Raw genomic sequence first — 23,817 nt, 5'->3', positions numbered from 1 at the left:
ATGAATAATGGGATAAGCACACAAAAGCTCAGAAGGTCAGACTATCACAGCTCAAATGTCCCTTTGTAATAAAACACAATTGTTAAAAAAAAAGAGAGAGCACAAACTCTAACATAATTTATGTGCATTTATGTTAAAAGAATTTAAGACATTAAGAATAAAAGAATTTAACAAGAAATAATTATTCTAATGCTAACAACCCAAACTTTGGAAAGGCATGGGAGAATTAGACAGGGTCTGTGAACAGGAAACAAAATGGTGAAGAGATGGAAAATTCCCAGAATGAAGAAATGGTAGCTCATTCAAAAGTATCAACGCATTCAAAAGTGTTCACACTCCACAAGGCAGGCACGAGGGGCTCCAGTCCTGGGAGTACACTCACGGCTCTTGGAAATTCTAGGCAATGCAGTGCTGATTTCTGTCTAACACGGGTCTTTCTGGACCTTATCTTAAGAATGTAGTTAATAAAGCACTGAGATAATATTAACAGAAGTTTCATTTGCAAAGTGGTCCCACTTACCCTGCCAGAAACCCACAAAAATGCTGGTGGCTGGGTAGTCACAACCAGCTCCCCTTTCTCCACGACAGCAACACTTAGCAAATATTCATGACACCCACTGGACTTCAGCACAGTGGAATCCACTCCATCCTCGAAGAAGTGAGTCATAATAAAGGAAGTGGTATGAGTATGGAAGATAAAGTCCGTGGCAAATTCCAGTCGACATCAGGGACCTTGAGGAAGGAGAGGACAATGCTCCACTCTGGAAGGAAGGCAAACTATGACTGGCAAGACCCTTTCACCTCCAGCAGCCACAGAGCAGCCTAGGATTGTCCAGAAGCCCTGAAGCTGCTCTGTTCAGGGACCTAACCCATCATCCTCCCAGGCGGAATGAAGGCCAGACAGCCCAAGAGACGGCCATGTAGTCCAGCCGCTGTCTTCTTGTTCTAAAGCAGGAACCTGCAAGAAACAAACCTCTTGGATGCCGAACTGGGAAGGAAGGGGTGATTTATTCCACCAGGAGCGAGGCGGCATTGCTACCTAACAGCCAGGCTTCTCTAACAAAGAAAGAGCCTGCCCTTACATAGGCTTACAACTCTAGAAGTGACACGTGAAAGGGTCTTGGGTTTACAGCTTTAGAAATTACCTGTGAAAGGGTCTTGTGCTTACAACTCTAGAAATTACATGTGAAGGGGTCTTGAGTCGTGGAGTAGGTATGGGGTATGTGGCTTAGGTGGGGGTTTGATCGTGTTTAAGTGAAAACAACGCCTTCCGGAAAGATTCCTCCACACCATGTCTGTGGTCTGCCAGCCTTTACTTCTAGTGAAATGCAGTGTGGAAGTCAAGGGGGAGGTGCTCTTAGATGCTTAGGTCTCCCGTGTCAGTTCCATCTGGCCTGTCTGCTGACTCTGAGCGTGTGGTCCAGAACCTTCCCACCCCTCGATGAGTGAAGAGTTTGGGTCTAGGCCCTTCTCTCCATTGTCCTCACACAGCATCTAAATTCCTGCCACAGAGTTGCAGGGACCAGTGTTAAGCTACTACTAAGATGAGACCCAGAGTCTTGCTCCCTTCGGATGAGCCCAGCCACCTGCAGGGTTCCCACTAAACATTGCTGCTGTCTCAGAGGATGCTGGGTCTGCACACGTGCAAACAGCAGCTGGACTTTGGCAGCTTCCATTACGGAGGGAGGAGCCACGAAAAGAGAAGGAGGGGGCAGCACTAGTTCGTACATTCCAGAAGTCAGCAAAAACACATGCCTGATGCACATGACTTCACATGACTTCATCCATCCTCTCTCCACCCAGAGGAGGAGGGCTTCTAACATCAGCCACACTGAAAAGATGAGGCAACTCAGGCACAGACTGCTCACAGGGAGCTCAGAAGGCCTGGGGTTTCCCGCAGCCAGGCTGGCATCAGAGACTGTGCTCTGAACCATGCTGCGTGCTGGCATCAGGTGAGCATGGCACTCACTGACTTCCTGTTCAAACCTAAGGTGCTTCAGGGTGAATTCATTAATCTCTCTGTTTATGAAAAAGTCAAATATAAATGAATAAAAACATTTATCAAGGAACTGACTTATGCCATTCATTTTGCTGGTAGGTGGAATCTTTTATATGAAATGAATACCTTTTGAATGCCACTGGTTTTAATCCTCACAACCAATACGGTAGGTAGTATTAGTAATTTTCCCATTATTATTATTATTTTTGGAGACAGTCTCCCTCTGTCACCTAGGTTGGAGTACAGTAACACAATTGCAACACACTGCAGCCTCAGCCTCCAGTGCTTGAGGGATCCTCCCGCCTCAGCTTCCTGAGTAGCCGAGACCACAGGTGCATGCCGCAGCACGTAGCTAGGTTTTCGCTGCTGTTTCCTGTTTTTTGTAGAGACAGGGCCTCACTATGTTACCCAGGCTGGTCTCAAACTCCTGGTCTCAATGAATCCTCCTGCCTTGGCATCTCAAAGTGCTGGGATTACAGGCATGGGCCACTGCACCCATAAACTACCACACTTTAGAAAGAAGGAAATGAAGGCTCCAAGAGTTTAGCTATGAACCCCACTTTGCTTGGACAGTGATTCAAACAAAAGCTTGTGGGAAAGAGCCAGCCCCTCAAAGGGATGACAGAAGAGAGTTTAATGAAGAGATGATCTGCAGAGGCCTGGACAGGCATAAACAAACCAAGGGACAGCAGAGCTGGAAGCTGCTTCACCCTGAAGCCTGAAGGGGCAAAGGCAGAAAGGGGTGTTCTAGCAAACCAGGGAGAGCTAGTAGCAGGGCATGGGGCTACCTGACTGGAGCTGGGGCCCCAGAAGGACCGACCCCCGCCCCCACTTCCACTGCCAGCAGGGGGAGAACAGAAGAGACACCCTCACTTCTCTCCCCTCCATCTAATGGCCACGCCCAGCTAAGAAGCAAGAGGGCAAGAGAGTCAGGGACCAGAGCAGGCCACTAAGAACGGCCTCTAGGGGTCTGCACAGGGCAGAGAAGGATGAAGAATGAATGGGGCGGAGAGACGGCTGGAGACCATCCAGCACCAATGGTGACACATGGAACCAGGATTGGGAATCACTGCACAATCCATCTTTTCCCAGTGAACCTAAGAGTGCAGGGCACTCGGTGTTAAAAAGGAAGCCTGGTGTGACTGTAGACCCCACAGACTAAAGACAGCATGGACAGTTCCAGACAACATTTTCAGGTAAGCCATAAACTATCTGTTGTCCTACGCTTTCCTTTGTACACTAAGATGAAGGAGACCCCACTGTAGCCTACAGCCCTAACTCCCAACCTGGCAATACTCCAGGGCAACAAATGATTAGAAGCTGTGGGCATCATTTCTGTAGCAATATCCTGATGCTGCACGGCTCCAACCCCAGAACTTTAATTAAGGTGCAGCGCCACAGTTCTTAGCTTGGGGAATGTGGCATAATAAGCATTCCAGGTCACAAACACCTTTTCATCTCCTTCTCTGTGGAAGCCCCTCTTTTTCCAACATCACACCATACAGCTCAGTTGACACAGTCCCCTGCCTACAGACATGCCAGTGTATTCAGCAGAGACGTGAGGGTTTGCTCAACCACTGCAGAGGGAGGCAGGGAGCCCTGCAGGAAGCAGGGGAGGAAGAGACTGGGAAGCACGTGCACTCCCAAAGAGAACAGCCACTGAAGACACGTAACAGAAAAACAAGAGTTCCTGGTAATAACCATTTCAGCATCGATCAATTATGATTCCTCGATTAGATTACATACTACTCATTACCATTAAAAAAAAAACAGCTGACTTTTCCATTAGATTACATACTACTCATTACCATTAAAAAAAAAAAAGCCTGACTTTTCCATTAGAGTCAGAGCAGGTTTCATTTTGATTGAAGAAATCCAACTTCAAGAATGACTGAACGCATTAAATCAAAGCCTCAGCTGAGCCTGCAGACATTTTGTTTCCTCCCTGCCTCTACCCGGGGCGTCATCTAGCGGCCACCGTCCGGTACTACACTCTCCTGCCGAGTAAGCCTGTTCCTGCAGAGTTGGCTTCAGCAGAAAATCATGAGACCTGATAGGAGAAAAAAAAAAAAAAATTGGCCTCAATGATGGACATTTTTCCAAAGCGGTTGAGCAATAAAGACTTCCCATTTATTGGATTTCACACATGATTTTGCTTGAGCCAAACCAAAGACTCATGACTCCTAAAAAACAATAAATAGAGGACAGAGCGTTTGGGCATTTTTCTCAGGGCTCTGTTTTTAAGAAAGACGTTTATGTGCAAAAATAAAAACCTAACTGATTTACATACGGAAGAGTAACACACATTTTTCAAGGTGTGGCATCTTACAAGTAACATTTATTTGGTCCCCTCTTAGGGGCTGAATTGTACCCCCCCTCCAAAAAAAAATCGTGCTTCCGTCACAAGCCCTAGTGCCTCAGAATGTAACTGTATTTGGAGATAAGAGCTTAACAGAGTTAATTAAGTTAAGATGAGGTCTTAGAGTGGGCCCTAATCCCATCTGACTGGTGTCCTCATACCAAAGAGGCAATCTGGACACAGACACGTGCGTGCACAGAGGAAAACCCATGTGAGCGCACAGCAAAAGGCAGCCAAGAAGGCCTGGACTACATCTTGATCTCGGACGTCAGCCTCCAGAACAGTGAGAAAATCTACTTCTGCTGTCTAAGCCACCCAGTCTATGATATTATATGCCTGGCATATTATATGACATTATATTATGCCTGGCAAACTAATATACCCCTAAACTCCCCCCACCCCCTAACCCGGGCAAATGTTAGGTGTCTTTGATGCTAAGAGTGCCTGAAGCAAGTTCTTTATCGCCTCTTTTTATACACAAGGCCTCTTGAACCACGCTTGAACCCAAAAGGATCTGACAGTGGCTTGGGGATCCCACTTTGCCCACTCCTCGTCCCCGTCAATAGGGGAGCTGTTATGTCTCAAACCTCTCCCCAAACTAGTTTTCTGGGTGGAATTTAAGGGAACTCAGGCCTGTCCTCAGCCCGGGAATTAAGTGCCAGGGCTGCCGCTGGCCAGCCTAGGTATGTAAGCTTTGGCAAATGACCAGGCCTGGCTGAGCCCTGATTTTCTCCTCTGTAAAATGAGAGCGATCGGATTGCCTGGAGCAAGAAATGTGCTCAGTGTGGGGCTTAGCACGGGGCTGGCTCGCAGTAACTGCTCTCACGCTCCACCGACCACTCCTTAGCAGCACGCGGACACGAGAATTCCCAAACTTCCTCTAGTCAGTGTTCAGAACCCCGCCCTGCCGTTATCTTCAAAGGGGAAGGGAGAGCCGTGGGTTATGGGTGTCAATCTTTACATACTCCTGACCACAGACCCTGGGGAGCTTCCCCAGCTAAAAACGGAAGTTTGGAAAATTGCTTGCAGTGACCCGTGATTTCAAGGGCCCCAGTGAATGATAGATGCATTGAGGATAGGGGACCCCGGCTGCAAATTTAGAAACATTTTGTTTCTGTCAGAGGGAAAAAAGAGGCAGAGAGGCACGGGGGCTGCAGGGGACGGCTCTGGAAGGACTCTGCAGCGAGGCGGCTGGACTCCTTGGAACCGCAGCGCCGACGCCCCCATTTCCCAGGGAGATCAATCCTCCGGCAGGGCCATTTCCTCCGCCGCGCGGGCGGCTGCGGGAAGCGGCGGCGGGGGCCATTAGCGACCCTGTGACCCCGTTTACCCAGCGCGTCCCCGCCCGGGTGCTCGCTGCCCGGCGCCGCGCCGTCCACCCCCGGCCGGAGCAGGCCGCGGGGCCCTGTCGCTCGTCCCCCGGCTGCAGGCTGGCACCCCACGAGCCGCAGCGCCCAGGCAGGGGAGCGCCGCTGCAACCTGCAAGCCGGAGTCAGCTCGCGGCGCGTGAGGCGCGCGCACTGCGTCCCCAGACCGAAGCCACAGCTCCCCCTGGCGGACACCGGCTCCTCGGCGCTGGCCTTTCCCCTCCCGTAGTTTGGGGGTCGTTTTCAGATGAAGAAAACGGTGGACAGATTTGCCCATCAGAGTGCCTGGTGGCAGGATTCACACAGGCTTAAGGAATGAAAGGAAGGAGAGGCGATAGAAAGGAAGGACGGTAAGGCCTGGAAAGTGCAGGCAGAGAATGTTAGGCACCTGCATGTTGTGAGCCCAATGGCAAGAAACACTTGTCTGCAAGGCAGACGTAGCCACGGTGGCTTTCTCTCCCGGAACCACGGATTCTTTGGCAAGGAATGCATGAGTTACAAATGCAATCTGTCTTCTTACGTAAATACATAACACTGACCTTCACAAAGGCTGGAGCAAGGAATGAATAAGTAGGGTAATGAATAAGAAAGTTAAAGCACCATGGAACACAGTTTGAATAACTTTAAAATTTTTTATGTACTTAATTTAATGAAAACAAATGATAAGTAAAATGTCTTTATATGAACATCTGAAAAAGCATATCACTCTAAATGGCAACCCTAATCCAGCTGCTATAGTCAGCCTGCTGTAACAAAATACCATAGACTGGTAGCTTATAAACAACAGAAACTTATTTCTCACAGTTCTTGGGGCTGGGAAGTCCCAGATCAAGGAGTAGCTGATTCAGTGTCTGGGGAAAGCCTCTCTCTGGTTCATAGATGGGGCCTCCTAGCTGTGTCCTTACCTGGGAGAAGGAGGAAGAAGTCTCCCTGGGATGTCTTCTATAAGGGCACTAATCCCATTCATCAGGTGACCTAATTGCTTCCCAAAGGCCCTGCCTGCTAATGCCATCACCTTGAGAGTTCAGTTTTAACATGATTTTTAAGAGGACACAAACATTTAAACCTTAGCATCAGCCTTGTGGCCTTGTGTTTTATTCCCTGAATGCAATATATAAATGTGGAAATGCCTGGGGATTTCAGCTGTCTAAAGCAGGCACGTGACATGGACTCCCTCTTGTAACTTACTCTGTGTGTGGACATCTGTTCTGTTGATTGTGCACGGAGTAGAATTTCACAGAGGCTGACTCAGCAGTGATCAATCAGACATTTCTGAATGGACAGCAAAAGACAGAGGAGGAGAAAGTAAATGCCAGCGACTTACCTTGCAAAGTGAATTGACAGATCCTTTGTCAACCAAATCAGCAAGGTTGGGTTGTGTCTCTCTGGGCCTGGGTTTCCTAACTCTCGGAAGACCAGGAGAGGCAGAGAAGCTAAGACAGGTGGTGGGTCTCCTGGGAGGCTCAGGGCCAAGCCTGCCTTAGAGGAGTCTCTTCATCAGCACTAGGCAGCAGCAGCGTGGAGACTGTCCTCCAGCCCTCCTGACAACCATCAGCGTAGATGGCCCAGACTCTCTCCCCATCACTCAGTTGTCAGAGCAACAGCTTCTGGAGGGAGCCAGCCCACGGCCCTGCCATTATGCTTACCTCATCCCAGTGGCAGCTAGGGGACAGGGGGCAGTTAGGAGGAACAGAAACAGGTTGAGATGGATCCGGGGAGCAGAGATGGCTCAAAGGTGAAGATAGGGAGTGATCTTACATCTATGCAATTTGGATGAGAGACAGCACAGGGAATGCTTTAGGCTTTGTGTTAAGCCTTCAATTCAAGTAATCAAGTGTTTACAAATGCTTTCTAATTAGAGAGGATGTGGAATAATTTGAAGATAAAGAATTTAAAAAAAAAGATAGTTTGCTATCCGTATGTTGGTGAAAGAATAACTTTTCTTATCTAATTGGGCCAAACCAAACTGAACCCCTAACACCAAAGACAGCAAGCAGTATCTGCATTATGATTTCGCAAATATTAAACAGCTCTTATGGTCAAACATTCTTACTGGAAACAGGAAAAGTCTCAGCATCTTTGTTTATTTGAAGACATATGGAAGGATACTTTATAGTTGTGGTTCTCAAAGTGTGGTTCTCAGACCAACAGCAGCAGCACCTCGGGACTTAGGAATACGCATTCTCAGGTTTCGCCCCAGAACTACTGAACCTGAAACGCTGAAGATAAACCCTGGCACCTGTGTTTTAGCAAACGCTCCAGGCGATTCTGATGCATTCTGACGGTTTGAGAACCACTACCTTAATCTTATCTTCCCTGTGGTGTCAAATTTAACTAGGTTTAAAAGTCAGAGTAGACCTAAAAGAATGCATTTAAACTAAGGGTTGGAATATGGGGAATAAAACTTGAAAAATACAAAGTCATCACTTCTAACTTCTACCCAGTGCAAGACACTCTGCATAAATCTGCATGGAGACTGTAAGAGTCAAATAAGACAATGGGGAAGGGAATGGATTCAATGGAACCCGGAGAGAAGCTTCCAGCGAGGAGCCAGGGCTCCTCTCACTCAGTCAGGTCCACTAAACATCTCCATAATCATTGATAAGACCAAACAAGCACTCACCAAATTTTAAAACTATGAATTTAATTAAGTTGACAGAAATCCCAACTGTTTAATAGGTCTGAGAAAATGTATTAGTCCATTTCACACTGCTATAAAGAATACCTGAGACTGGGTAATTTGTAAACAAAAGAGGCTTAATTGACACAGTTCTACAAGGCTGGGGAAGCCTCAAGAAACTTACAATTATGGTGGAAAGTGAAGGGGAAGCAAGGCACATCCTACATGGTGGCAGGCGAGAGAGAGAACATGTACAGGGGAAACTGTCACTATTAAATCATCAGCTCTTGTGAGAATTTCCTCACTATCACAAGAACAGGGTGGGGAAACCACCCCCATGATCCAATCACCTCCCACCAGGTCTCTCCCTTGACACATGGGAATTACAATTCCAGATAAGATTTGGGTAGAGACACAGCCAAACCACATCAGAAGATATCAACAGAATTGGAACTGTAATTTAAAGCCAACAATGTGTCATTCATTTGAGATAACATATTGTCAGGACCAAGAAACCAACAGCACCAATACAAATGAACCAGGATCTATAAAAACAATGTGCTTAATAAGCACCAACACAAATGAATTCGGGTCTGTAAAGACAATGTGCTTAGTAAACACCAATGCAAATGATTTGGGATCTGTAAAGACAGTATACTTAGTAAGCACCAATGCAAATGAATTAGGGTCTAAAAAGACAATGTACTTAGTAAGCACCAATGCAAATGAATTAGGGTCTAAAAAGACAATGTACTTAGTAAGCACCAATGCAAATGAATTAGGGTCTGTGAAGACAATGTACCAAGTAAGCACCAGTGCAAATGAATTAGGGTCTATAAAGACAATGTGCTTAGTAAACACCAATGCAAATAAATTAGGGTCTGTAAAGACAACATGCTTAGTAAGCACCAATGCACACACAAATTAGGATCTGTAAAGACAATGTACTTAGTAAGCAACAATGCAAATGAATTGAGGTCTGTAAAGACAATGTACTCAGTATAAAAGTCAACAATTTGATGTGACCACAAGAAACACTGATGAGATGCTAGGCTGTCTTACAGAAGTGTTGTCTTTGAAGGGGCATGCAGTGGACTAAAAAAAATCCCCTCCTCACAAGCAAAGATATCTAATCCCTGGAACTAGAGAATGTCACTTTATATGGAGAAAAGGAGAAGGTGGTCTTTGCAAGTGTGATTGAATTAAGGATGTTGAGATGGGGATATTATCAAGTTGAGTCCTAAATGTAATCACATACATTCTTATACCAGAGAGGTAGAGGGTGATTTGACCACACACAAAAGAGAAGGAAATATAAAGATGGAGCAGACAGAGCTTTGCAGATGCTGTCCTCAAAAATCAGATGATGCAGTCAACGAACATCAGCTGCCACCAGAAGCTGGGAGGGGCAAGGGGCATATTCTCTCCTTGAGCCTCCGGAGGGAGCACAGCCCTGGTTTGGGCCCAGTGATACTGATTTTGAAATTCTGGTCACCAGATCTGTGAGAAAATAAATATCTGGGCTTTTTTTCGGTGGGGGGCGGGGTGTGGGGGGGTGGGGGGAAATGGAGTCTTACTCTGATGCCCAGGCTGGAGTGCACCATCTCAGCTCACTTCAACCTCCGCCTCCTGGGTTCAAGCAACTCTCCTGCCTCAGCCTCCCAAGTAGCTGGGATTACAGGCACGTACCACCACACCTGGTTAATTTTTTGTATTTTTAGTAGAGATGGGGTTTCACCATGTTATCCAGGATGGTCTCGATCTCCTGACCTCGTGATCCGCCTACCTCGGCCTCCCAAAGTGCTGGGATTACAGGTGTGAGCCACCATGCCTGGCCATGATTTGCTGTTTTAAGCCACCAAGTTTCCAATAAATTTGTTACAGCAGCCCCAGGAAACGAACACAGGGAAAGAGAAAACAGTTCTGTTTCATTCTTCACTTGGTCATACTGCGTTTGGTTCTGGGCACCACAATTTGGGAGATACATTTACCAAAAGAGGCATTAAGAGTTTTCTGAATGGTCCCAACAGGAAAAGTTAGGATTTTTAGTTGTGAGCTGCCACGTGACAAGTTTCGACTTAAAATAAGGAAGCCCTGTCTGGGGAAATGAGGGAATAGACAGTCTCCGAAGATAGTGACTCCACCGTGGACGGAAGGTGTGCAAGCGGAGACTGTGCAGCCAATTGTCAGGAATGTGAATACTGTCAAGAGAATTCAAGCCCCAGGGCAGGGTGGATTCAATGCCGTTGAGAGCCATTCTCTGCTCTCACTGGAGCCGAGGCAGGCAAGAAGACAGAAGGCACATAAGTCTTGTAAAAGTCTGAGCGTGCAATGATTAAACCCAGGCACGGATGTGGCTTTGGAGATGGAGAGGAAGGAATGCATTTTTAAAAAGGTTTTGGAGGCTTAAGTAATCAGTCTTTGGCAGCAGCTTGAATTTGGAGAGAGAGCATTTATTAGGTGCCTCCTAAGAGCACTGACTTGGGAGCCATGGGCAAAATAAACATAAGATGGACAACTATCCCCCAGGGAAAAAGCAGGGCACACAGGTAATAGTTAGGAAATAAGGTCTAATCATGATTTTTAAAATATGGATTAAAGTGTAGAAACAAAGGGAATCAAATAAAGCAAGATGCATCAGCTTTTGGATTTGTTTTTGAGGAAGCAGGCTTTGAAAGATGGTCAAATCTAGTTAAGAGAAGAGGAAAAAGCTCTTTGGAAATAGGAGAAAGGGTGACATTAGTGGAGGTGTGCAGGAGGGGCATGAATATTTGGGGTTGAAGCATAACACACGCTGGTGAGGACTGTGTGGACAGCAGTAGGGAAGGGTTCGTATCGTCATGGATAAGAGGCCCAGACTCAGATGCCAGGCTTGAAGCTAAACCCGCAGGTCCAGCTAAAGCTGAGGAAGAGACTGTGCAGGTGCAGGGCACACAACATGTGGTTGTCGTCACGCTCAGTCTGAATGCAGCTGCAAAGTCCTGGAGAGGAGCTTGGTGGCCTAGAGATGGGGAGAAGCGCTGCTTCTTCCTTTTTTTTGAGACAAAGTCTTGCTCAGTCACGCAGGCTGGAGTGCAGTGGTGTGATCTCGGCTCACTGCAACCTCCGCCTCCTGGATTCAAGCGATTCTCCTGCCTCAGCCTCTCGGTAGCTGGGATTACAGGTGTGCACTGCCACCACATCCAGCTAATTTTTTTTTTTTGAATTTTTAGTAGAGACAGGATTTCACTGTGTTGACCAGGCTGGTCTCAAACCCTTGACCTCAAATATTCACCTGCCTCAGCCTCCCAAAGTGCTGGGATTACAGGCGTGAGCCACCATGCCCAGCCGGGAAATGCTTCTTAAAACCTGAAAGGTGCAAAGCATAGGGAAGAGGTTAATGAATTTGAACACATCCCACTCAAAGGGTTCTATTTAAAGAAGGACAAGGTTATGAGACAGATGACAGATTGGGAGAAGACACTTGCAATGTCAAAAATAACTAGAGAACAGTATCTAAAATATGCAAGAACCTTACAAATGAACAAAAATGATGGAAACCCCCTCCGCTTAGAAAACAAAAGGATCAGAAGAGGCAATTTGCAGGAGAGGAAACCGCCCTGAATAACAGGCATATGAAGAGATGTTCAAATTCTTTAGTAGAGAAATACAAATTGAATACCAATGAGGTATCACTTCTATTCACTCAAATGGCCAAAACCAGGAAGTTGGATAATGCCAGGTGGTGGCAGGGATGTAGGAATGTTGGCATTCTTGAGCCTTGCTGGGGATTTGTAGACTGGTACCACCAATTTAGAGAGCAACACTTAATCAAATTAAATGTGACTATCTTCTATTTCCCAGCAATACCACCCCTGGGCATGAATTGTAGAAAAATTCTTCTATGTACCGGAAGGGACCATGCCTGGAGACTTGCTGCAGTTTTTTCTGTGGCAGTAGGTGTGGTCCACAGAGGTGGAGGGGAGCAAGTGAAAAAGGTACGCTCTGAAATACTCTATCAGAGTTGGGAGGAGCGGACTACAGAGACATGCAGCAACATGAACGGAGCGTTTAAAGTTCAGTGCTGAGTCAAGAAAGTGAGAAGTAATGAGCTAACGGATGTTTGTGTGCATTCGATGATATGTGCGTTTCAAACGTTGTTTTTGATAGAACACGTGCTGATAACGAGAAACATGGAACACATTAGAATGATTGCCTATGAAGGGCAAGGGAGAGAAATGGGGAATGGAAGCCAATCAAATAAATGCCTGCATGCACACGTGAATGAATGAGATGGGGCTCAGAGGAGCCAACGATCCAGTGCATCATAAACTGAAGAGTGTGGCGAACCCAACCCTCTGCTTCTAAGAGCAAACTAAACAGAACTCAAGCACTACAATTGCCAAGGCAATTCTAGACCTGAGTGTTAAGTAGATGACGTAAGAGCAGCAGTATAGAAAGTGGTACTGGGAGGAGTCTATTAGGGGTTATAAACTTGAAGTCATAACACAACATTTTAAATAAATTGCATAGAGCTACCAAACTGGCAGGTCAAGGAAGTTCATTAGACACAGGACTGCAGTTCTGGCGTGCTCCCTGTGAAAAGGATGACCACATGTGGGCAGAGTAAGTAGTACTGGACACACAGTGAGGCAACTCAACCAGGAAAGCTTGGCTCCTGAGTTTAATTTGTCTAGAACTGTGACTCCTAAGAATTTTCAAGCTTGTACTCTTTGAGAATCTTATACAAGTTTTGATCCCTCTTCCCAGAAACATAGACACAGGTACATAAAAAATTACATGTGCCATATCTGGGGCAGTGGGGTAGGGAGCATGAGCCCTTAGAACCACAGCTCTCAAGCCGGAAACCGAGTTCCAAGGACCAAGTCTGTAACCCAGGATATCCAACATTGAGACTTGAATAAGAATCTCTGGGGTGACTTTTGTGTTTCTAAGATGTCTTCAGACTCTCCCAATACGCATCCGTAGGCAGAGTAATAGATCAAATCTCACCGATCCCAGAATCACCTAAGCGTCTTTCATGAAAAGACAATTTCCAGGCCTCATCACCAAAAGATTCGGCTATCCTTTCTGCTGACTAAGCTGAGCCCATTCTTGGCGTGTTCCTTGCTGTAAGTGGAGATGCAGTCCTAATCTGGAGCCAACCCCACCAGTGGGTCACTCAGATCCTTTGGCCAACCCGTATGCCCACTCCCCAGCTGTCTTGAGGCCCATCCCTGTGACCTCAAGCGGCCTGCCTTGGCTGGTGAGAGTCACTTGACCAGAGACTCCTGGGGGAATCCATGCCCCAGCGCCCCGGGGGATGATGACTCAAAGACAGGCAGCCCAAGTTTGAGTCCTGTGTCCATCATGAAACAGCTGTGTGACCTTGGGCAGACTACATAGCTTCTCTGTGCTTGAACATCTTTATCCATGAATTTGACCTTCCAGCTCTGGATAAACTCCTTTCATGATTTCTCTTCTCTTGGGTGTCCCCTAGCCTAGGGGCAGGTCGTGGAGCATTCTGTGGTCCAGGCCACGGGAAACAAGGGTACCAGAGTTGGCTCCCCAACTGGCTGTTATACCTTGGAGAATTCACTTGAATTCTCTGGGCCTGAGTTTCCTCATCTCTAAAATTTAAGTGATTTAGACTGAATGGTCTCTCAGCTTTATGATTTATGAAATACGAATAAAATATTCTTAAACTTTTTGTGAGTCATGAACTATAAGCTCAGTTCAAAGAGCTTTTCTTGTTCCTGGACCATTTGAGGATACGCAGCGTAGCTGACCTGCTGCACCAGCCCCCTGAATATTTTCGTGCATATTTCCTACAAAGACTTACATCTACATAGCCACGTGCAACCACCACCATCAGGAAATCAATGTCAATGTGTTAGAACCCCAGACCCCATTCAAGCCTCATCGATTGGCCCACTCTAGCTAAAGAAGCCAGTTCCGAATCACTTAGCAGGCCCTGCCGCCTTGGTCTCTTTCAGACTGGAACTGTCCCTCAGTCTTTTCTTGTCTTTCAAGACCTCCATACTTCAAAGATGACAGGCCAGTTATCTGGTAGAATGTCACTCATACTGGGTTTGTGTGATGTTTCCTTGTGATTGCATGCAGTTTTGACATCGTCAGAAGAACTATCACAGATGTGACGCTGTGTTCTCATTGCATCCTATCAGGCGGCAGGAAATCTTGATTTGTCCTATTACTGATAATGTTCATTTTAATCATCTCATTAGATTGGCATCAGTCGTCTTCTCTGTAAGATCACTCATTTCCTCTTTTTTGTAATCATTATTTTATGAGGAAGTATTTTTAAACTATAACTACCAAGTTATAGTTTAAAAATAGCTTAACTACCAAATGATAGTGTCTAATATAATTGTGAGAAAATAAATATCTGTTGTTTAAGTCACCAAGTCAGCTGTATGTTGTGACAGCAGCCAAGAGGTTGATACATTATTTATTGATTGAAAACTGTGAGATCCCACAAATACCTCCAAGTCCAATGCAGCTGCAAATTCTTTCCTCCTCTCCCTGACAGTGAGAAGCTGGATTCCCATTATCCTTAATATATTTGCTCATTTGACCAATTTCCTTCTAGGTAGCCAATCCCCCTCCCCACTGCCACAAACCCTGCCTGCCTGTGGGGACACCCGCATCAGTCCTGCCTCCCTGGGAAGGTTCGTCTTCCTCTCCCTGCTCCGATTCCCACCCTGCTGAGGACACCCCGGGTTCCAAGTGCCCACCCCATGCAGGCCGCCCTCTGCCTGGAAGCCCTTCTTCATTCATTTGTGTGCTCCTAAGCTCGCAAAGGAACCTACACCTATAAATAGCTTGAAAACTTAAACGTATTTTAACTTTTCCTCCTAATACTTCCTACTTTAAAAACCCAACTCCTTCCACCTCCACGGCATCAGACGCTCAGAAATTTTCCTCTGAAAGGAGGGGCAGGAAACCTGAATGAAGGGGGGCAGTCGGTCGCCTCTCCCCTGTTCACTCAGAACTGCGGCTCTGGGGCCCAGCAGCCTCCCGGAGGTCTGCTCGTGGACGGTTCATGAGCGCCTTTACCGACGTGGCCTGCCCATCCTAGTCTCTGTGAGTGGCACCACCATCCAGTCCATGACTCACTCCGAAAATCCGAAGTGATTCTTGATTCTCCTCTCTCCCGATAGCCCTTTCCACGTGGTATATATTGACCCGACCTCCCAAACATCCTCCAAGCCTTCTCCTCTGTCCATCTCCATGCTCCTCATGGGACCTAAGCCACCATCATCCTCCACTGAACAGCGACAGCCATGCTCTCCCTGGCCCCTGGGTCCCGCCTGCCTCCCTGGGTGGTTGTGTCATGGTTCGCAGCTTCTTACTGAGAGGACTGTCCCTCCCAGACTTATCCACTTTGTCCTGGGCCTTGGGACTTGCTTTGGCTCCAGATGGGCAGGGCTCGGGGCCCTCAGCTCTCCGGAAATGTGAACAAGAACTCACACGGGCACCATGGTAGGCTTTGGCAAACCTGGGTTCGTATCTTCCCATGGCAAAGCTCATTAATAAGTCCTCTAACCTCTATTCCCCACAGTAGTCACTAGTTATTATTCAAAAAAAAAATCTGCCAAGTCATTCCCCTGCTTTGCGCCCACTGGGGCTACTGCAGCTCTCTGAGTAAAAGACCAGCCTTGATGGGAGCTCAGGACACGCTGGGCTGCCACATCTGCCTCCAGTCCCACCCTCTCCTCCCGCCCCTGCCCCTCGCTCTCCCCTGGCACTCCCAGGTCTCATTCTGGTCTGCCAACCCGGCACTGGCTCTTCCCTTTGCCTGGGTTGAGCTGCTCCCACCTCCACAGGACAGCTTGCCTCATTATTTAGACTTCAGATGGAACGGCACTGCTCAAGAGAGGTGACCTGACCACCTGCCTGCACGGAGGCATCACCCAGGCACCTCGCTGGCCTCTGCACCACGTGCAGTGCACCTGTTCAAACCGCTGGTGATTTCACATCTCTGTGTATTTTACCTGTTTATTGTCTCCTCCTCTCACTCTGGGAGTGCAGGGAACCATCTGTCTGGGCACTCACAAGTCCCCCTGGGCACAGAGTGGAGCCTGGCATGCACCCAGCTCTGAGTACGTGGTGAACACATGGACAGTGCCGTCAGGGTGTTGAAAGCAGTAATGCCTTCCCTGGGTGAGATATAGAGATGGCCTTCAAAGGAGAGACAAGGAAGACGGAAGTTCAAAGACCAGATGGGACCAAGGAACAGCAGCCTGTATGAAGTGTGGAGACATTGCAGGGAGACCCTCAGAGGAGCTGGCAGGAGACCAGTTCCGGTCCAGCTCTGAGATGTGACCCGGGAGCCCACCTTTCTGGGCCCCAGTTGTCCTCTGGTAAAACCACAGGGTGTTTTTGAAAGGATCGCTAAAGTTCTCTCTGGTTTTGTGATGCTTCGGTGTTTTGCACGCAGGGCAACCATCTTCAGAAACAGACCCAAGTCAGGGTTTGGAGAGGAAGCGGCTGAAGGCCATTAGTGGTTGGTTCACTCTTTCAGCAGACAGAACAGGAGTACAAGGCTGGGCACGGTGGCTCACACCTGTAATCCCAGCACTTTGGAAGGCCGAGGCAGGCAGATCACCTGAGGTCAGGAGTTCAAGACCAGCCTGACCAACATGGAGGGACCCTGTCTCTACTAAAATTACAAAATGAGCCAGGTGTGGTGACACATGCCTGTAATCCCAGCTACTCGGGAGGCTGAGGCAGGAGAAGTACTTGAGCCTGGGAGGCGGAGGTTGTGGTGAGCTGAGATCACGCCATTACACTCCATCCTGGGCAACAAAAGCAAAGCTATGTCTCAAAAACAAAAACAAACAAACAAACAAACAAAACAAGAGTACAAGCCCTTGGGAGATGTGGAAAGCAGAGACACCGGAGTTGGTCTGTTTGCTTCTGGGGCGCCGAGGGCCCCACTGGGACTACTCCAGAAGCGAGAGGACCTGGCTAAGCTCACTCACTTCCTCGGCCACCAGGATAAGCAGGGCACTTTTCTCAGCTTCAATATCTTTATCTATAAAATAGATCGAACACTGCCAATTTACAGGGATTTTGCAGGGATTAAATAAGATAACTTAACAAGAAGTGCTAACATGTATTGATGAGTATCTGAGCCAGGCACTCTGCTGCTATTTACATGTCTTATTTAATTCCTATGACAATCCCATAACATTGAGACTCTTGTTACCTGTACTCCTAGATGAGGAAATGGAGGCACAGAGTGCTTAGGCAGCTGGCCCAGGGCCCCTCATTCAGTGGCTTGTCATCTGCGTGACTCTGTCACTCATCCCACCTAAGGAGCGAATACCCCTGCTTCTCCGTTCACCTATGTGGCAAGTCCAGCAGCGCCTGGCACGGAATGGACACTCCACAAACCACACATTTCCGTCTTCATGTCCACTGTCAACAGTGCGTTAGCTTGGTCTTCTGGAGAAATAGTTTTCTGCCTTCTGTAAATTAATGCTGGTACCTAACTGCTTTGGAGAGCCACTTTGCCCTGAGCTCTGTGTGTGTGTGTGTGTGTGTGTGTGTGTGTGTGTGTGTGTGTGTGTATGTATGTGTTGGAATTCTAGGGTTCTCTGCTGCCACTCACTTCTTCCACTCCTAGGTATTGCACAAGGAGAGTGAAGTGTTTGCTTTGTAAATGCAGCTTGGAAAAGCACTGTTGATGGATGAAACGTGCTAGTGATATGAGTCATTCTCAGAGGCTTGGCAAGGATACTTCAGACCAAAGGGGAGCCCTGGGCAAAACAATAAAAACATCTTCTGAAGCTCATAGAAGTGCATCTTGCTTGGGAATCTGTGGGTTGCGCTGTACAGAATGTTCCCGGAGTTCAGGAATTGGAAGGATCTGGTAACATAAAACAATTCTAATTGTCTATTTTAAAAAGTAATGTTGGGAGAATCAAGGATGGGAATAATATGCAAATTACTTAGCTGAAAGATTTTACTGGTTATTTCAAAAAATGCATTATCCAAAACTTTTCCTTTTTCAATTTTAAAGAAAGCTGAAACTTTTTCCCAAAAGGAAATAAAAAATGTGGTTTTTTCTATTATGTATTTTCCCAGATCTTTACATGTAATTGACAGATTTGGGAGCTGGAAGAATTGTGGAAATCACCCTTGAATCCCTTCCTATTATAGTGAGAGACCTGAGGACTGGCAATGTTAAGACCTGGCCAAAGACACAGAGTGAGCGCAGAGGAATCCAGTCTCTAGATGTCTTCCACCAGAGCCTCTCACGGTTTGAAGAGTTTTAAAGACCAAATTAGTGTAAACCCCGAAAATGCATGCCTGTTTTGCAAGCTGCCCACCCTCTGTGCTTGAATTCATCCAGCTTAGGATGCTTCGAAGCCCTCATGGGGCCTGTCCATTTCTGAGGAGTGTTGAGTGTTCGTGAAAGTCCTCTTTTTATTGATCAGAATGTGATTGATCTTGTTTGGCTTCTACCCATATTGATGCCACTTTATTTGCCTGCTGCTATAACCTAGAGAGCTGGAATCGTGTTGGGGCATCCTCGCCTACATCTGGACTAAAGGCCTAGCCTAGAAGAGGCAAGGGAGAGAACACTGATTTAACTCTAAGCTCACAGATAGGTGCCTGCATGCTGCCATATTGGTCATGACCTCCAGAAACAATCTCATTCAAGCTTATCCCTAGTTTTCACTCTGGATGACATTTTCATAAGCCCAGGCAGAGGGTAGAGACAGGAGGAGGATTCTCCCAGGCCTCCCCGTTCCTGCTTTTCCAGGCAGCATTTTCAGTTCACCAGCTCCTAATGCTGTTCCCAAAACAGAGCTCCTTGAAGATCTCCTCCTGAAGGGCCACAAGCTGCAAATCTACCCAGCCCGTAAACCACAGCTAGTCAAAGGCTGACAGCGCACTCGAGAGCTTCCATGCTGCACCAGAGCTCCTGAGCTCCTCACCAGGTCCTGACAGTTTATGCCTTCGAAGCTCCATCGGAACTCTATTAGAGGCTGGAGACTTGCACATCTTTTCCAGGCAGTAAAGCCGAGTAGCCAGAGTTGACAAAGGGGTGGCAGCCAGCTGCCAGGCACACAGAGAAGCAAAGCCAGTTGGAAGGGCTCGGAATCACGAGGAGGAAAGAGGCTGTCATTAAAGAGATCTGATCTTAAATAAGTCGGTAACAGCGACCATTTATTAACTACTGGATGCCGGTCTCTATGCTAAGCATTTTATATAAGTTATCTCATTAAATTGCGATAAATCTGCACTAGAGCCTAATAAGAAGGCTATTGCCATTCTCCTTTACAGAGGGGAACCTGAGGCACAGGGAGGATGAATCATTAGTGAGGTCACATCATTAGGAAGTGGCTGAGATAGAAGTCGAACCTAGATTTACTCCACATGGAGACTATTTCCAACCACTAACCCACTGGGCTCCTTCCTGCACAGATCCCCCTGAAGCTAAGGGAGGGGCCTCTCCCTCCTCCCACTTCCTGGCACCACCATGATTTGAGAGCTCCAAAGTTTCTTTAGCATTCAGCCACCTCTGAGTGTCAGATGCTGCTTCAGGCTGTGACTCCGTTTCCGGCAGCAAAGTCACTCATTCCTTCTGTCAACACTGAACCCTCTCTAGAGGCCAGATGCTCAGTCACTGGTCAGAAGGGACTATTTCCTTCAGTGGAGCAAGAGATCTGATTGAGGACTCAGCTGCCGCTGGAACCTCTCGGCGCTTTTAGGGCCTCCAAGCAAACCCTAAAGCACTAGGAACGATGGCAGGGCTGCCCCGTTAGAAATCACACTGTGCGTTAGAGTCAGTCCCTGAACATGGACGACCGAAGACCAGGCCCAAAGTGATGCCAGCCCATCCAGGGCTACCACCATAGCTCAGTCGCCTGGAAGTGAGACTCTGTATTCAGAAGTTAGACAGTGAGCCCAGCAGTCCTGTTACTGCCTGTGAAAAGACCTTGATTGTCAGCATAGCAGAGTTGGAATGTGTCATCCCAGCTCGTGTGCACTTTAAGTGACCCACTTCACTAGCTCTATTTTCTAGCCAACTCACACACTCCCCCTCGTCTCCCTCTGCACTCATCTTTCACCCCTCAACACCTGCCAAGTTCTTCCATGATCTGGGTTCTGCTCCCTACTCCCCTACCCAGAGCACACTTCTCCTGTTCTCTACCGCACGCACTCCTACACAGCCTTTAAGGCCCAGTTCAAATGTCCCTGCCCCTACAGAATCTTCTCTGACCCCCAGGAGTTATTCGTTCTTATGCATCACGCAGTCCATTATTCAGACATCTGTCATGCTAATTGACTTGCAGGAACTCTTAAAGTTTGTTCGGTATGTCTTCCCAATTAGACCCTGAACTTCTCAAGGTGGCAGTTGCACAGTGATGACAATGGCAACAACAACCAGCTGTAGCAGGAAGGGCGTATGGCTTGATGGAACACCTGCAGTATTAGTAAGCCACCACTGTGTTGATCCAACAGGTGTAAGACTCTCCCCCGCCCCCGCCCCCATCTTGCTCTGCTTACACGTGAAGCCCGCATTTCCTGTCTCGGAGCCTGTACGTCCACGTCTCTGGTTGATGAGCCCCATCTGGTCCTGCAGTTTGACTATTCCTGCAGTTTTCACTGATCTCTTTTCTAGTCATTCTCCTTTTTCTCTGTGTTGTTTGGTCTGTCTTCATGAAGTTTCGTCTTGCCCCCCACATTTTTTTTTTTTTTTGAGATGGAGCCTTGCTCTGTGGTCCAGGCTAGAGTGCAGTGGTGCAATCTTGGTTCACTGCAACCTCTGCCTCCAGAGTTCAAGCAATTCTCCTGCCTCAGCCTCCCAAGTAGCTGAGATTACAGACGTGGGCCACCACACCCGGCTGATTTTGTATTTTTAGTAGAGACGGGGTTTCTCCATGTTGGCCAGGCTGGTTTTGAACTCCTCATCTCAGGTGACCTGCCCACTTCAGCTTCCCAAAGCGCTGGGATTACAGGCGTGAGCCACCATCCCGGCCAGTTTCGTCTTGCCCTTGCGGTCTCATTGATCTCTCTCCCACTGTTTGATTACCATGTCTATAGTTCTTGGGCTTTTTATACATAATTTCACCATTTTTAATTCTTTTTTTTTTTTTTTGAGACGGAGTTTCGCTCTCTTTACCCAGGCTGGAGTGCAATGGCGCGATCTCGACTCACCGCAACCTCCGCCTCCTGGGTTCAGGCAATTCTCCTGCCTCAGCCTCCTGAGTAGCTGGGATTACAGGCACGCGCCACCACGCCCAGCTAATTTTTTGTATTTTTAGTAGAGACGGGGTTTCACCATGTTGACCAGGATGGTCTCGATCTCTTGACCTCGTGATCCACCCATCTTGGCCTCCCAAAGTGCTGGGATTATAGGCTTGAGCCACCGTGCCTAGCCCATTTTTAATTCTTAAAACTTTTTTTTTGAGACAGAGTCTCGCTCTGTTGCCCAGGCTGGAGTACAGTGGCAGCACCATCTCAGCTCACTGCAACTATCGCCTCCTGGGTTCAAGCAATTCTCCTGCCTCAGCCTCCTGAGTAGCTGGGATTGCAGGTGACCACCGCCACACCCAGATAATTTTTGTATTTTTAGTGGAGATGAGGTTTCACCATGTTGACCAGGCTGGTTTCAAACTCCTGACCTCAGGTGATCTGCCCACCTCAGCCTCCCAAAGTGCTGGGATGACGGGCATGAGCCACAGTGCCCAACCAATTGTTCAAAATGTTTAAACCTTTGAGTGAATAAAACCTAGAGATGCATACCATTCTTCCAAAGAATCACTAATAGTTTATATCTCAATATCTGAATTTTAATCATAAACGATGTGATCACTGATTCTTGAACATGCGTTGCTGAGGGTGGTCACAGCACCTCAGACTCCACCATCCTTTGGAAGGCAGCGGAAGCATCGTGGGTTCAGGTGCGGGTGCTGCAGCTGCTGTTCCATAGCGAGATGGAAATGGCATGCAGGAGTGGCGACAGCCCTCCCAGGGCCCTCACCGCCTGCCACTCTCCTCCGGCTTGGGAGCTTTCTATGCACGATAGAGTTGGGCCTCACAGTAACCTCTGAGAAAGCTATCAGCATCAGCAAGTCAGAGAAGCCATCTGAACACACCCTTCTGACCCCCCTTGACCCCAGGGCCTAATGTGAGGTTTCTTCAACAGGGCGTTCCCCAAGAATGTTTGCAGGGCTCACAACTCAGTCAGCGGATGGATGGCAAATCCATTCAAGTCGTCAAGACATGAACTCTTGGGAACTGAGGGAAACGCAGCTTCCTGTAGGAGCAGTGAGTGGGGACGTGGTGGCACTAGGATGGCAGGAATCGTGCTGTCTAGAGGTCTGGACAGTTTGACCCTTCCCAGACCCTGAAGACATGGGGTCTCCAAAGCAGATGCCCACGCAAATCTACTCTGATACAAAAAGATAAAACTAAATATTCTATTTATAATTATTTTGTTTAAGAATAAAAGTTTGAGTTACATCAACATGTGATAAATAGATGGATAGTAGAATATGTGTGTGAATATGTACACGTATTTGTAATTTTTTTTTGAGATGGAATTTTGTTCCGTTGCCCAAGCTGGAGTGCAGTGGAGCCATCTCTGTTCACTGAAACCTCTGCTTTCCAGGTTCGAGCGATTCTCCTGACTCAGCCTCTTGAGTGGCTGGGATTATAGGCGCCCTCCACCACACCCAGCTAATTTTTCTGTATTTTTAGTAGAGACAGGTTTCCACCGTGTTGGCCAGGCTGGTCTTGAACTCCTGACCTTAGGTGATATGTCCACCTCGGGCTCCCAAAGTGCTGGGATTACAGGCATGAGCCACCGCCCGCCCAGCCTCATATTTATCATTTAAAATAAACATACATAGATGGGGGCACACCTGCCCCAACACTTTTCATCATAGAGGAGCATGGTCACAATAGTCTGAAGGCCACCAACGTAGGTAGGGGCAGCCAATCCAGTTCACGTGTGGGAGGTGGGAGGGCACAGGCCTGAGAAAGCCTCATGCTCACGGACTGCCCTGCAACACGGTGGGATAAAAGTGTCACTCCAGAAAAGAAACCAGGAAAAGTGTCTCTCTGAGGACCCAAACCTCATAATCCAATTGTGAAACTAGTGTAGGGTTTTCAGCCAACAGAAGTATAAGTGCAATCCCTGTGTGCTGTAGGAGCCTCTGACACACAGAACTGACAGTGGCCAAACACCGTTAATAACCACTGGGCACCATTTGCAGAGGTGACCAGGTGACTACCACCTTTAGAAATGCCACACCTGGGCCAGGTGTGGTGGCTCACGCCTGTAATCCCAGCACTTTGGGAGGTCATAGGGGGCAGATCGCCTGAGCTCAGCAGTTTGAGACCAGCCTGGACAACACAGTGAAACCCCGTCTCTATGAAAAAATACAAAAGATTAGCCGGGTGTAGTGACGCACAGCTACAGTCCCAGCTACTCAAGAGGCTGAGGCAG

This window comes from Saimiri boliviensis, chromosome 16 (genome assembly GCF_048565385.1).
Source record: "Saimiri boliviensis isolate mSaiBol1 chromosome 16, mSaiBol1.pri, whole genome shotgun sequence".
NCBI classification, from domain to species: Eukaryota; Metazoa; Chordata; class Mammalia; order Primates; family Cebidae; genus Saimiri; species Saimiri boliviensis.
Note: the sequence above shows the minus strand (reverse complement) of the source record.